This window comes from Sinocyclocheilus rhinocerous, unplaced genomic scaffold (assembly GCF_001515625.1).
Source record: "Sinocyclocheilus rhinocerous isolate Xijiao unplaced genomic scaffold, SAMN03320098_v1.1 scaffold2448, whole genome shotgun sequence".
In the NCBI taxonomy this organism is placed as follows: domain Eukaryota; kingdom Metazoa; phylum Chordata; class Actinopteri; order Cypriniformes; family Cyprinidae; genus Sinocyclocheilus; species Sinocyclocheilus rhinocerous.
The window spans coordinates 1-10,871 of NW_015627540.1; the positions used below are offsets into that span (position 1 = coordinate 1).

Below are 10,871 nucleotides of genomic sequence, written 5' to 3' on the forward strand. Positions count from 1 at the left end.
CCAATACAATTCCCATTATAACCCTGAAATCCATTACATTTGTTAGTGTTTTGGGAGGGGGTTCTATTGTTTTTTTTTTTTTCAGCAGGCAAGATTATAATGGTATAACTACTTTTACAGAATTAACTTAATTTCACAGAAAATATTTGTTTATTTTTTATAAATGAACTGTATTTCTTAAGTCAATTATTAGAGTATTACATATGTTACATAGGCTGATTTATTCATTTTAAGTATTTGGGATTTTAAGAGCAAGTGGAAAATGTGCTGAATGTTTCATTTCATCCAAGTGAAATTAGCAAGCAGTTAGACTGAATTTACATTCGTTTTAAACGCGGAGCCAGGCGCGAGTCGACACAGGTTGCGCGCGTGCGTCAAGCCTCGTCCATACTGCCAGATGCGCTCGTGTGTGTGCTCTTCTGAATTGGGAATAGCGAACATGCATCATAAACTTATTTCAAATTAATCTGTTGTGGAGATAAAATATGTAAGAACGTTCACGTACTAACAAAAACATCTAAGAATGTATCTTTTATTCTCCAGTGCTGAAAACAGAACCGAGAAGGGAGCTTTTGATATGCGCTGTACGTTGTCTGTCATTTCGAAGCTTAAATTGCATACGTTTTTCTTTAGTTTTAATTTGCCTAACTATCGATCTACCCAGTAGACGCCATAATCCCACTCTGTCTCTCTCCCGGACGCCATAATCCCACTCTGTCTCTCACCCGTCCCGCGTTCCGGTTTTTTATTTATTAATTTTTTTTGGTGGGTGTTTACGCAGTTGGCTAGAGCAGTGCTGATTGGGGAGAATGGAGGTGCGCTCACTCTATTGGTTAGTAAGACTGCAACTCAAGGCTGGCAGTCATGCATATGCTCTGGAAAAGAGTAATATCGCGTCCATATCGCAGGCTTTGCGATTAGGAAATCGCAACGTGTCAAATCGCGATTTCGATTCGATTTCGATTAATCGCACAGCCCTAATGCGGTCTACACTGGATGCGGCGCGGCACTACAAATCTGCGACAGTAAACTGATGCCGCGTTCTCTTTATGATGTACTGACACAAAGTTCAAATGATATGCAACGGTAGACAGACATTGGGGCCGTTCACATGCCACGCCTAAAAACACGTGGGAAAACGCCAGTCGCGCCGCTTTCTCCTTCTTTCCAAAGCACTCGGGAACTTGCGCTTTCGTGGCGTCTGCCGTTGCTAATCAACCGTGACCTGCGCTCTCCACGACGACGCAGAAGTTTCAACAAAGGATAAATGGATTTCCATCACTGAAAATGCTTGCAGTAGCTCTGCTACTAAATGGATATCTCTGTACAGCTTTCGCGTCCGGTGTAGACACCGTGTCTGTGTGTGAGCAAAGAAAACAATCAGTATAAATATAACAATCAGTAGCCAATACTAAACATTGCACATTCTGTGACGTGATTATCGCGGATTCGCACATCGCGATATCGATGCTGAAACGATATATCGTGCAGCCCTAGTGAAAATGCATTTATGGCACCTCAGCTTCATCTCACAGTCTTTGTAAATACATCTAATGCCACTTCAGATGCAGCTTGTTTCCTCTGCAGTGGAAACAGATGGAGTTCGTTGATACTGATTTCATTTGAACGGTAACAACACTACAGTTTCTTATTATTCCAACTGAATTAATTTAAACAAAGTAAGAATTTTATGTGAAAGATGACACATTTAATAAGGTTAGGGGAAAAATGACCATTTATAAACAGTGGGAAATGACATCTGTTTTTTTTATACAGCAACTCATTTTCAGTTAATTTGTTTTTTCTACCTCTTTCTAGTCACAGAGCACTTTATTTTCAGAGTTGTTTAAGTGAGAGAACATCTGTAACTTAGTTCAGATTGGGGGAGTTGTAAAGTTTAATAATTTATTTAATTATGTAATTAATTGTTTGCATTGAGAAAGAATAGATTTTTGTTTGTATACGCTGTCAATTATAGTTCTTAGAAGGAAAATCGGCAGGTCACACTGACAGAAAAATCGGAATCGGCCAAGAAAATTGCAATCGGTGCATCTCTAATATACACACACACACACACATACATATATATATATATATATATAAATAAATGGTTCCCGCCCACTAACAGAAGCAAAAGTACGCCTTCCGCGATATATACAGCATATTAAAAAAAATCTCTACCGGCTGACACATTTCGACTTTCATTCCAGCCCTAATAGCATGCTTTGTTATATGCCTTAAGTGGTTGAAAGAAGTGCACAAGCCAATGCAAGAGAGAAAAACGATAGACAGAGAATACACTAGAGGAATTAAGAGTAGAAAAGCAGAACAGGAAAAGCAGCACTCCGGCATCCAAAAACGAGAAAGGACAGAGCAGGCTCGGGGCAGTGTGCTGGATCTAAATGAGACACCCAGAGAACCAAAGTGTGTGTGTTGCACTGAAATTATCTGGACATGAAACAATTACTCATTTGAGCTCTCAAATCAATGAAGCTCCTGGCTGGAAACAGAAGAAAAAACAGTTTGAACAAAGCATTTTAAAGTAAGGTGCTCTCAGTTACTGCAATTTCCAAACACTTATGATGCTCGGTCAGGCTCCAAACCATTTTAAATGGTGTTATTTACAGGGACAGGGTGAATAAACTTCCCTTCAGTATTTGAAACCAGCATTCAGACAAAGCTCCATCACCTGGTGCAACTGCAGGTAACATTACATTTCAAAAGCCTGTAGGTGTTTATTTCAGCATGTTACAATTTTTCTAAGGTTGAAGTCCTAGAATATATTATCAAAATATTTTGCATGTTGAATGGCCGCTGAATGACAGCGGGCTCGGATCCAAGACTGAGCCCAGGAAACCAATAACCCAGAGGGACCTGCATCCCAACCTTGACAAAGGGACTTGAGCACTCACACTCAGTTAAAAGCTTCTCAACATTCATATGACTAACAGAGCTGGAAAATCAATCTGAGCCAATGCACGCCTGCCAGCGAAAAAGAAAAACTCCTCCTGCATGTCAAAGTAGATTACTGAAAGAGAGCACACAATAGCCTGAGAGGTGTCAGTGCCACACTTGAGAGGACAGTCGCATGTGTGCAGGCAAACAAAAGGTAAACTCTATGAATCACAAGAATACAGTCTCTTATTCACAGCTAAATAAACGGCACCAACAGACATAGATTTAATTCTTAAAAATGCAATCAGTGGGTTACATCAGAGACCGCTTGAATGCTCTCCAATTGCACAAAAAGGCAGAAAAGACTGAAGAGAATTGGCGGAAATTACGCAGTCAGACCGATGACACAAGCTTAAAAAAAAAAAAAAAAGATTCAAGTATTTAATACACAGACAAATGTAATGCACACTTATTAATATATTAACACATTGGACATTGTTCGGCCAAACAGATTTCTCAAATTTATGCAGTTGGTTCAACCAATTCTACTGTGTTATGTTGCTCAAACAAACAGGAACAGGAAAATATATATTAAAGAGGTCGTAAGATGCGATTTCAATTTTTCCTTTCTCTTTGGAGTGTTACAAGCTCTTGGTGCATAAAGATTTAAAGAAAGCACACAAAACACTTCAGCATTAACAGATGCCAACAGACATGCCAAAGTGTGCAATAGCATCACAAGGAACAAAGTAGCATCATGCTAAATAAATGATCATGCCATTTCAGGGTTTGCTGTGTGTTTTATGAATGCTCTGATTGGAAATGGGCTAATGACACAAGCACGGTTGGCTGAGCCATTATATGTAAATGGTTTAGAAAACCATGCCAATAAAATTCAGAAAGCTCATTAGCAAACAGAAATGCCCCGTTCGCTAATTAAATCTACTCATGCAAGTGGTGCAGTCCATTTATGTCTCCACTCCATAGAGCCAATGAGAGCGCATTCTTGAACACACATATCAATGGCCATGTGCAGATTTAAGGGGTTCTCACATACAGATATTAAATGGCTAGAGGTCGTCAAGTCTCTGTGCTGTTGTTTGTTAGTAGGCCTTCCTACTGGACTGCAGTATCCAACTCTATCAGGCAGACTGTAAAACCTACTTCCTACACAAACAAGCTGTCTGGCCAACACAAAGCAACCAAATACAGTTTATTTTGCGTTTATGTGCTGTTCAGGAACCACAATAATAGACCACAGCCGATGGCTGATAGGCATCACGATGTTGAGCCAGCATCGCGATTCCCATCACCCATCCCCTCCCCCAGAGATATCCGCCGCGTCCCAATACCGTGTTCCAAAAGAAAATGACGTGTAATACGGAACTCCTAAGGGGAATAAATACGAGATGGGAGGAAAATATATATTTCAGTATTTTCTCTCGCAGTTATATCATTGGGTAATTATACTGTATATAAATTGCGGGCATCAGGGAGCCTATAGCATGCTTTTGAATGCGCGATCACTTTTTTGTTTCACTTTCAAGATTCGTGATCACACATACTGTTTATACTATGGAGCGGCAGTACTTACCACACATTTTACAAAATTATATGTTTGTCAGTGGTGCTCAAGATCTGCAAATCATTCGCCATCGTCCTCAGTCATCTCCCCTTACTCTGTTTATGTGGCAAGTGAAATTTTATGTACTGTAATGTAACAGTCAACCGTTAGCAATCATTATTGTTTTCCAGTCGGGCTACCAAAATTTATCACTGCCCTGCCCGACGGGCTATCTTGAATAGTGATATAAAATCCCTTCCTTGATTCGCGTTGTTCACTCGCTTGTAGGGGTGAAACGGATCATAGTTTATCATTTACACGTGTTTCTAAGTCTTACCAATTTAAACATTCAAGCGTTTTAAACCTTTCATGCGCATGAAGAATTCAGTTCGGTGCTCGCGCGCACATGCTCAAAGCACGCACATACAGAGTGGCGTTTCAGGCAGAGCACAAACACAGAACTGATTCCTCTTTCGCTTGAACCGACGCATACATGCAAAATTATCTCAAAATAACTATCTGGGCAAGCATTTTCATGTCTTAAATGAACGTAAACAGTGGAGAAAGAAATCGCAAGTGCATCGTTATATTGGATCCGTGCATTCGGTCTTAAAGGGGAAACAGTCTATAAATACCTGCTGTTTAAGCGCCACCTGCTGTCAGAGAGTGACATTTGAGTCTCATTCATTTTCACAAAGTAATGTGCAGCCTTTTGGTCTGATAAATAACAAAAGGACACCTTTTTTTTAAATCTGTCTTAGATCTCATTTTGTTAAAGAAATTGTGAGAAAAATTGTATTGTGAAATCAGTATCGTGAATCATATCACATCGTGAGTTGAGTGAATCGTTACGTCCCTATATGCTACTAGTTTTTGCTGTGGTATCGAAGTAGTAAATTGTTCTTTAAATAATAAGTGTTACTTAAATATTAAAGAACCATATTTTTTTTGCTCATCTGAAAAATGATCCAATCGGTGACTCAAAATGTGATATGATAATGTAATATAATCCGAACCGTGAGATTTGTGATCCGTTGCACCCATACTCTCTTGACTTGTTATTTGAAGAAAAAATACAATATAACTATTTATAGATAAATTCATTTTTGGGCTACCAAAATATTAAGAATGCCTGCCCGAAGGGCTACCAGGGATTTAGAAATTTTGCGAGCCCTGATTTGGTAGACATCGCCCAACCCTAATATGCATATTGTAATACAAAAACTACAAAAAAAAAGGTAGCAAGTCTATGATTAGATTTCACAATAGCGGAACTAGTAATAACCAAAGCTAAAAAATAAATCTGGCCACATGATGAAATAAACAATTTTTTTTAGATTACTGCCCAAAGAAACCACCAAAATCATACCAGCCTTTTTTCATTTCTTAAAACCAATTGCACATGAGAGTTTGCGTGTTCCATGACTAATGATGCACCGAAATTCCTTTTTTACAGAAACACTGAAACAAGAGTTCTCATTTAGCCGGAATCTGTATCTGTATTTAAACAATTATAATATGTAGGGATGTAACGATTAACCGCGAGCCGGTTGAAAATCGATTCACATATATATGACGATTCAAATCGGTTGAGATGCTAAACAAATCGCGATTCATTTAGGGGTAGGAGTTTATATGAATGCATGTCTGAGGGGAACTTACTGTCTTTAGAAAAGTTTAGATGGTATTTTTTTTATTCATCTTGCCTCTGTATAATGCATATTAAAGTTCATAAGTGCAGCGCTGCTTTGTTTACAGCGGAAACCAAGGAAACACGTTACCTGCTGGCGGAGAGTGAATCTGCGTCTCATTCAGCTCAGCTTTCATGCAGATATTTTTTATGTATAGTTTCACAAAACTGAAGTCAAACCATTGTTTTTGCTTCAAATTTCGAAATTATACAATCTAATTTATATTAAAAATTGCTCATGTTGCATGTATGCAGCATCTTTGTTTGGATCATGATTAAAATGCAGTGGTTGCCTCTAATTTTAAATGGAAAGAGCACAGACAAAGCCTTAGTTTGTTTATATGAAGAGATTTCTTTTATTTGTGTTACTTATTTATTTGATTTGGGGCTTGTTTTAAAATTTCAATTTAGTTTTGTTATTTACATTTACATTCTATTTAAATTTTGTCATTTAGCAGACGCTTTTGTCCAAAGCGACTTACAAATGAGGACAATAGAAGCAATCAAAACTAACAAAAGAGCAGTAACATGCAAGTGCTATATTAGTATATTATTATAGTGTTATATTTCAATTTCACAAAGAAATGTGCAGCATTTTGTCCAAGCAATAATAAAAGGACACATTTAATTTATAATTTGTCTTAAATCTCATTTTGTAAAAAATAAATTAAAATCTTGAATCGAATCGAATCGTGAAATCAAAACCGTGAATCGAATCGTGAGTTGAGTGAATCGTTACATCCCTAATAATATGTAATATTAACAAAGTAAAAAAATAAACAATTAATAGTAAAGTTCTTCAGCAATCGTCACCTCTCAACATTTTACCTTAATTTTTTTTTACAAATTTCTACTCTAGAATAATAAAGTACTCAATAAACGGTCAGTGATTTCGGCCCTTGAAAACAATTAAACTGTAACCGAAAACAGTCGGGGGGGGGTTTTGCCGTTTCAGAGAAATATTTTCAGTTACATCACTAGTAACCCATGACTGGCAGACAACCAAAAAACTATACTCTAGCATGTTCACCTTCTTTGCATGAAGATGTTCTTCCGTTGAATATCATTAGTTTTAGCCTAGGAGGCTGGTTAAGAGTTTGCTTGTTTAAGCACATAGATAACAATCTTTGATCTTCCGTTCAGACTAATGAATGCAAAGCACCATGACCCTCAACATAAGCAGTTATGACTGTAAATCTGAAAATTGGGACCATACCGTGAAAGGATGGTCCTGCTGTTATTCTCTCTATATGCTAGACGTGGCATAACTACTGAAATGCAATCTAACACACGCTTGACTATACAATTATTGTGTTTAAAGAATCCGTCACAGTGAGATGCGTGACCATAAAATTTCCAATCATGATAAAATCAGAAGTTGACCTAAATTCACAAAGCCTCATATACCACCTTGAGACTTTATATAACAAACTTTCATAAACAGGTACATCTTCACTGCTCTTAACAGAGGGCATGAGGAAATAATTGACAGTAAGCTATACATTAAAGAAAAGGGAAGTGAATGCTTTTGAGTCTCAACTGGATGTAATTGCTGCACAAGGGGTTTAATTCATACCTATGATTCATGAATGGATTAAACAATTTAGTGCTAAAAATAAACCATTAGTTCTAAAGCAGAAGTTAAGAGCTTGCATTTGACAGCTCTGCGGATCAAGAGAATTACACTTATCTGCAAATCTGACATTGTTATATAACATAGGGATATTTTATGAATATATAACATAAGCACACATTAATAGTATCAGGAGGTGGGAACACTGCATGGAGAGTCATTTTAACACTTAAAACTTAACTAATATTGTTACTAAAACTTAATTACCAGTGACCCATATTGTACCACATAGTAACAAATCATTGTTATGGGTAAGCTTATAGTCACTATTGAGTTACATACTTGTAATTAACAATAGGTAACAGTAACAGTGATCCATATTAAATGTATTTGACCTATTCTAACAGTGAAAATATCTTTGTTCAGTTTAACTATATCATTTAGTACTTAATCCTTTTTCTATTCATTATCCAAACAGTTGCTGCTAGTTAGTGCAAATTTATCAGTGGATACTATAGTAATGTGTGGTTCAGATAAACCTTTCACTCCTAGTACCTATTTCAGTTTTACCATTTACTTATAAGAACATGTACTTGGTTACTAGCTCCTGTTCTCCCAGTACTAACTGACTAGAATAGTACTACTGTGTATTACAATTAATAGTTAAGAATTTACTATGACAGTGACTATTTGTCGAACTAGTAGGCTCTAGTATGTAATGAATGAACTGAATATATACTAGGACTAATGACGTTAGTTAGCTATTGAATTACATACTAGTAATTAACAATAAGCAACAGTAACAAAATACATTGTATGTCATTTTAAGTGATAAATGCTAAAACGACTTGCCATAAACTACAACTTAAAATAAACAGATACCAGTGTTCATTTCCTCATTTGGAGTTTTACGACACCTTGCTGTAATATTCATTATAAGTTACCTCAACAGATTGTAATAAACCGTAGTGCTAAATTAAAATAGCACTTTGCTAACGCAAGCACTATCACAATAAATTGTATTTATCTGGAATTAGAAAAAAAAAAAAAGATGGAGGTCAGCTACCATGCGGTTACGTGTCAAAATTGTCAAGCATGGACGTACCGCACAGAGACAAAACGCTTCCTGAGACAATTACGCTGATATGGATGGAGGATCGCAGGAGCGTTGTGCATCACGCACTGACACTCCATTCACAGCGAGATTAATCGTGCATTACATCTCCAAACGTCAAATTAAAAGTGCGCCACAAACCCGCCCGCCTTTATACTCACCAAGGGTCAAACTCGTGAATGATGCTCTCGAAGCGAATAACTGCGAAAAGTCGCGAGCTAAACCCTGCCAACCAGGCCAGAAAGAGAATGGTGAACGACAGCAAAGACTGCCATCCCGCCGGCTGCGTCAGTCCCCCGGACAGGCCTCCTCCGCTGCCGCCGCATCCAGCCGGGGAGCTGGGCCGTCCATTGCCCGAGACCGAACCTCCTGCGTTGGAGCTGGCTTTGTGCTTACAGTCGGAGGCGGTGTGGTGCTCCGCCATGTTCTGGAGGATTTGGTTAGAAGAGCACTTCCCACCGCCACGCACCCCTCTTTCCACCAACCCACTCCCTCCTCGGCGCCAATATTTCTGCACAACCAGGCCTTTGCTCCAACTGCAGGTGTTTGGCGTTGTGTATGAACAATCTGGATTTATTTGCAGTAGATTCCGCGTCTGAGTGGCATGCTAACCGGCTTGCACACGAGATCCACTGTAGGAAAGGGGAAAAGTAGGGCGGTTCTGCTCCATACAGCAGGAAGAATCGTTCAGCCTCTCATAGCGAGACAGGTAGAACAAGGCGGGTCATACTTCAGCCAATCCGCTGCAAGGAAACCACTGACCGAAGCCGTGGATCAGCCAATGAGAGCACGCACAGCCTCGAACGTTGACGAACACAAACGGAAAAACGTTGACAGGAGGTTGGCCAATCGTGACTCTGGATTTCAATAACGGACACTCGTTTGAGCCAATCAGCATGAAGAACCGTCGCGGCGCTGTACGCGATACACCAATGAAATAAATGAATTTTGCATCGAAAAAATGCTGCCTTCACAGAGGCCACTACGCAAACGAAATTTTCACGCGGATGTGAAGCGATAATAAATCATCAAAAACATTTTGGGCTTATTTTAGAAGCTGCGGTTGTTTATTTATCTTGCGAGAGTTGGCAACAGTGGACATGAAGTTTATGCCTGAAATTTATTGCGTTTTATGTCGAAAAGGGCGCGTTTCACTCAAAAATGCCATTTACGTTACTCACCCTCATGTCGTTCCTTCGGAGATTTTAGGCGCAATGACTCCCTTGGTGACCAGTAAATTCATTATAAGAATAAAGATGCAATGCAATCAGAGAAAATGACCACTTTTTTGTTTTACGGATGAAAGTTACAAGGGTTTGAAACGATATCAGGATGACTAAATAAAGCTAAAATGTTTGGCATACATGCTACATAACGGTATATTGCATTATTGCATGCTTTACATATGTCTGTGTTTGTCATGGCAGGTATGCCTGCTTTTGGACACAATATGAACAAATATTGCGCAATGATCCTTGAAGAAACCGTGAAGCTGCAACAGTGAAAAGATTTAACATGGCACAAGAAGACCAGCTAAACAAGAACACCCTGAGCACACCACAAAAATGTTCTTAAACTGTATTTATATTTTAGAACATGTAATCATCATAAAACAAAGACAGTTTGAAGCAAAATTGCATAAGATATTTTAGCGAGTTAAGCTGCACTGAAAACAATTAAATTGAACTTTGTCATTAAATCTGAATGACTTAACAATTTACGAAAGCCATATCAGCTACAATCTTTCCAAAAGTCACTGAAAACAAATAATTTAAAAAATATGGCTAAATAAAATGTTTTTTATCGATAATTACATTCTCAAGCACCTGCAAGCACTATTCTTTTAAAACCTATATGGTGAAGACAGGATGTTTAATTCATATAAATATTTAAGTGCATACCTAATGCTTTAAAGGGTTTGGAGATAAAAAAAAATATCCTATGATAAATCAAAATATATTTGTTTAAATATAGTATAGGAAGCTTACTGCTACATTACCGTACAGGATGGTGATCTGAAATTCACAAAGTGAAT

At 38.1% G+C, this 10,871-nt stretch overlaps 1 pseudogene; it reads right to left on the bottom strand.

The window, feature by feature from the left end:
- Window positions 1-8,725: 8,725 nt before the first annotated feature.
- On the bottom strand, window positions 8,726-9,544 carry LOC107730257 (dolichyl-diphosphooligosaccharide--protein glycosyltransferase subunit STT3B pseudogene; annotated as a pseudogene).
- Window positions 9,545-10,871: the final 1,327 nt, after the last annotated feature.